The sequence below is a fragment of the Thermobia domestica genome, chromosome 12 (genome assembly GCF_964235325.1).
Source record: "Thermobia domestica chromosome 12, izTheDome1.hap1.1, whole genome shotgun sequence".
In the NCBI taxonomy this organism is placed as follows: Eukaryota; Metazoa; Arthropoda; class Insecta; order Zygentoma; family Lepismatidae; genus Thermobia; species Thermobia domestica.
The window spans coordinates 148,430,512-148,436,097 of NC_137465.1; positions in this window are offsets into that span (position 1 = coordinate 148,430,512).

Here is a 5,586-nt window from a genome sequence, read left to right on the forward strand (position 1 = left end):
TCGCCACGTGATCGGTTATTAACCTATTTTTTTTTTCTTTTTTGATGAGACTACCTCATATGATTATGTTGATGAGTATAACGGTCCTGGACATGGATACGTTGATACTTCCCTCTGAAAGTTTTGGGAGGAGTACTTAGGACAACTCCGTAAATTTGGGAATTGCCAAAACACAAAGTTTGATATGTTCTCTAGGACCACTGTACGCTTGGGTGATTGATCACGTTTTCTTTCATGGAATAAATTGCTAAAAATTCAAAATTTGACAGTTTTTGACCTCCCCTTGATAAGGCCTTATTATCTTATATGGATATAGATGAGAGGATTGGAATCCGATGTCCTTTTTGGGGGAGGGGTACATAGAACCACTCCTTAAATTTTGAAATTGTCCAAACTTAAAATTTAGTAAATGTTCCCTAGAACTCATTGCAAATTTATGTGACCCTACTTATTTCTTTTGTGGGTAGGAAAATCTTAAACATTAGTATTGTCACGTGGTCGGTTATTGACCTAATTTATGTTGTTTGATGAACGTTTATGATGGTATGATTTAATACAGGTGTCCATTCTCTTTTCATAGGACACGCTTCATTCTTAAAATTTGAAAGGTATACATAGGACCACTCCTTAAATTTGGAATTGTCAAAAAAAAAATGGTAAATGGTTTCTACGACTCATGTAAATTTGGATGGATCTGGTATTACTGCAACATACGACTATATGGTTAAGTACAGGGTCAAATTTCTTTTTCATAGGACTTAAATAAATTTGATGTACTCCTCTTAAATTTTGGGAGGGATACAGCCTTAAACTTGGGAATTGTAATAAAATTTGATAAATGTTCTAGTACGAAGTGCGAAAATTTAATCTTGTACTGCTTATTGTTCACTAAGATAGATTGTAACAAAGTCTCATTGTCTTTCATTGGGAGAAATATATTTGAATCATGATTAAAAATTGGAATAGTAAAAAATAAGTAAAAAAAAATCGAAATTGTTCTGTAGGACTCTGGTAAATTTAGATGATCCGACTTGTGTTCTTTCAAGGGTATAAAGTTGCTAAAAATCAAAATTTTAAGGTTTTTGATTTTAAGGATTTCAATTTCATCACAATTCGTAGTCTAAAGTCATTGGAAAGTTAATTTTAGTCAAATCTGATTGGTTAATGTCTACTTTAAATTTTACATTTTCTGGACACATGAAGCTAATAGGTAATCTACTGATATACATAACAATTTCATACTGATATACAATACAATTTCACTAGGACGACTTATAGTCTAGAATTAAAATTTAAAAACATGATACCTGATATGTGATTGATATTCAACAACACTGAACTTTAGTCACAATTCACGGTTTAAGGTCATTTTTCTAGGTGCAATCTGATTGGTTGATCACTGGAAAGTTATTCTTGATACAATATGATTGGCTGATCACTTTCATATTTTTGCTTCGTATATTATTTAAAACTTTTGCTTAATATCTTTCGATGACTGTTTAATTTCTAAATTTTTATTTTGAAAATGTGTAATTTGAAATAATCTTGGTTTGAAAATTTTGGGTAATTTTTAGTTTAAAATTTTTGTTAAAAATTTTAGTTTGAAAATTTTGGTTTGAAAAGTGTTTGAAAATTTTTTTTTAAGTATAAAAATCGTTGCTTAAAAATTTCGTTTGAAAATCTTAATCCTAATGTTTCAATCCTAGGATGTTTAAATTTTGTTAAATCGTTTCATTTTTTTGCGGTCTAAAATTTTTGATCACTGTTTTGAATAATTAAATTTTTAGCTTGAAAATTTTGCAAAAAAGACCATCTGGTGACCCATAACCGTTTGCGAGCTGTAGTGCTAGAAAGTTTCAGATATGAAGTCAGAAATAAAGGTTCCTGCTGCTGCAAAAGTAAAAGAATGTTAACATTGTATCACTGTTGGGATTATCACTGTTAGGATTGTGTGTGTGTCACTATTAGGAGAAATCGAACAACAATATATACAATCTGCTACTTAACGTATATTTTTTGTAAATAATATGTAAGTAATTCTTTTGTAGAAAAATAAATATCGATTATGTTAGATTTGTAACGAATGTCATATTTTTTAACGCCTTAAAAACTCATTTTTTCAATTTTCTCGAAAACTAAGAATCAGAATTTACCCTCAAGTATCTAATTTTGTTCTATTCGAGAGGCCCCGCGTCCTCCCGCGTAGTGTAGTCACTAACGCTCTCACCTTTGGTGCAAGCGGTCCTGGATTCCATTCCCGGTAGGGACACTCGGTCGAAAAGGTATAAAAGCTTTTTCAGGGCTGCCATCCTGAGTGAGCTTTTTCCTGAGTTTTCCTCATTCACACCAGACAAATGTCGGGGTGATACCTAACATAATAGTCCCTGGCCACTTACTTCTTTCTCTATTCCTTTCTTCCTGTAATTCTCCGGGTAGTGTGGCCGCCGAGAGACGTCATCCCTGATATATGTGACGGGCTAACATGCCCACAGATGTCGGAAAGCCCGGAAATCTAATTCGTAATCCCTAATGCCCTGTTCAGTTCGATATGATTTGTACACTGATATATGTTTCATTTTTGGCAATATTATAGTTGGAGACCCCCTCCGACTGTCGGGACTTTTAAGTCTCATTTTCTTTGCTTATACATTATTTCTCCTGTGTGCGTTATAATGTCGTAGCCTATACGCCTAACAGGACTCCTGAGTCCCCTTGTACCCAGCATTGTTGAGCGACAATAGAAGCAAAATATATTTTTATATAGTCTAATGTACCCTTGATTTACTATAATTTACTTTCATATCAAATTATAGTAAGAAAAAATATTCCGTCGGAAAAGGGTTAAATATTGAACATAATTTTTCCTGTTTCATTAACCAAAGTGTTTACTGTAATTCTAGTGTCACAATGGAAAGCTTGATTACCGTGTATTTCTGTATCAGTTTCATTTTAATATCTACAGCATCAGTTTCATCTTATTCATTCTAAGGTGTACGTCAAACATGTAGGTCGCATGAGTTGATAAATATGTGTCACTATATAAGTTGTATCATTTTTTTTTTTAAAAAAAGAGAGTATTACGTAATTTTTAAAAATAGTGATTTTTGTATTTCCCATTCTCCATTTACAGTAAACATACGCTCTCGGATTCCTCTTGGGTGGAACTAATTCTCGTTATGCAAGTCATCATCTTATGGATGAATATCACACACATTTGAACTTCTGAAGGGTGTGTTAACATCTGTTGTTAAGTGATCATTATCTCAACAAATCTTGCATTCTACACAAGACTTCGCTCGAATACTTGGAACTGCAACTGCAAACTAGGAATGGCTATTCGCCAATATACGTATATAATATCTAATCAGTAATTACGGAAAGAAAGAGATAAATATATTAAAAAGGAACCAAAATAATCTTTTGCCAAATATACTTTGATTAGTCATGTGAATATCACAAATTAACAAATGTACCAAGCAAATCTAATTTTGTTTGTGTATTTAAGAGTTAAAGTTGGTTATCTTCATCTGCAACTAATGTTGCTACTGTTGCCCACGAGACGAGACGGCATTTTCTTGATGAGAAACGAATCGAGATGTACTTTTCGATACGAGATAGCAGTCGATATGAAAATGCTCCAAATTGAGGCTGAAATGTCGCCCATGAGACCAGAAATTTCATGTCTTTGTCATTGAAACCAAGACCTAAATTGCAGACGAGACGAGAATCAATAATTCTTGTCTCTTTTGGAAACGAGACGATATATTTATCTTCTCGTGTTCAACACTAGTCACACCCAAGTGTTGGATTTCGAACACAGTTATAGGATTACAACTTTTATAGTTAAAAACTAGAAATTGGTAAAATGATTTTTAAATGTAAAAGTAATGTAAGATCATTTATCAAAAGTTGCACAATTATTACACAAAAATATTTTTCAATTGAAGTATTCTCCCCACAATAACACTACATGGCACATTTTGGACTTTTCTGAGTTACCAGTGGGATTATGCTGCACAGGACATGACTTTGATATCCTAAAAGACTCCTTTCTCTATTTCCAAGATATTTTCTATGACACTAGTACGCTCGCAATCTCTGAGCATAGTATTTCTGTATATGGAAGCATACTACAGCTTTCTCTGTTTCTCTTGGTTTCACTACAATGTGCCATACAGTTTTATTCAGATGAATACTTCAATTATACATATATCACATATGGTTTAAATGAAGAGTTTGCAATTGAATAGACTATAACCGTGGTCTATTTTTAATAAATATAATTTAACACTTTCGATCCTGGGCTAATCTGACCTTGTTTATTACAGTATCCTGGGGTTTTTAGATTTTTTTTAAAAAAAAATATATAGTATATTTCTAAATAATAATAGACGCTCTAGAAACATTGCAAACAAGTTTTTGGACTTTAGATTTTATTATGAATATATAATTTGGTGACGTAAGAAGAGGTAGTTCGCTAGGGTTACATGCGTAGGATCGACACTGCGTAGCATCGACACTGCGTACGATCGAAACTGTGTAGCGTCGAAACTGCGTACGATCGAAACTGCGTAGCGTCGAAACTGCGTACGATCGAAACTAAAACCGGCGTAGGATCGAAAACAGATAAGGTCATATGATCGAACAATAAAAAAACAATTATTTTATAATCACAGAATATTAAGTAATAGTATTTTTTTGAAGTTATATAGGGAAAAACCGGAGTAGGATCAAAACTGTATAAGACCGAAACTGCGTAGCGTCGAAACTGCGTAGGATCGAAACTGCGTACGATCGAAACTGCGTACGATCGAAACTGCGTACGGTCGAAACTGCGTACGATCGAAACTGCATAGAAACGAAACTGACAAATAAAATAGTGACAAATATAATTAAATAATCATACAGGGGTGTACCCAGGAAGTTTTTCTTGGGGGACTATGACTTATTCAGGAGGACCAAAAAAGCTAAGTCTTGTCTCAGCAGGGAGAAAGGAGAAGCCTCCCCCCAAAGCCACTACTTCTGATCAAGTTGGCAAATTCCTTGTTCAGAAGATTGCCGTTAAGTTCAATTGACTTAGCTTAACATTTTCTTAGTTACCTAGTTGCTGTGAATTGTCACTTCTTTTATAGACTTTGCAGGTGGCACAATCGAAGGTTCATGTAATTAGTTCAAGTTTTTGCTAATTTGGGCTTCGTCCCAAATTTACTAACTTCCAGGGTTGTTTTGTTTAAAACAAAATATTTAAAACAAATGATTAAAACTTTTTTAATTGTAATTTAATGTTAATTGTAATTGTTTGTGAAAAATTTGGGAAATTTATCCTTTCCCCCCTATTATTTCAGTGTCCTTGGCTATATTCAAACCAACGTACAACTGTCTGGAATCATTCTTGGCCTACAAAACGCACCATAGAGAAGCACGATTGTATAATTAGGGAAGCCGGTGAACCACCATGTATGCTGATTTTTGCTTCTGACGCGTAAGAAGTGCCAAAATTTCATGTGTATTATTATGAGAAAGTTTTTTTCTTTCTCTCTTTGTATGGCAGCCAGCGACTTCAGGTTTTTACTGTACTACCATGAG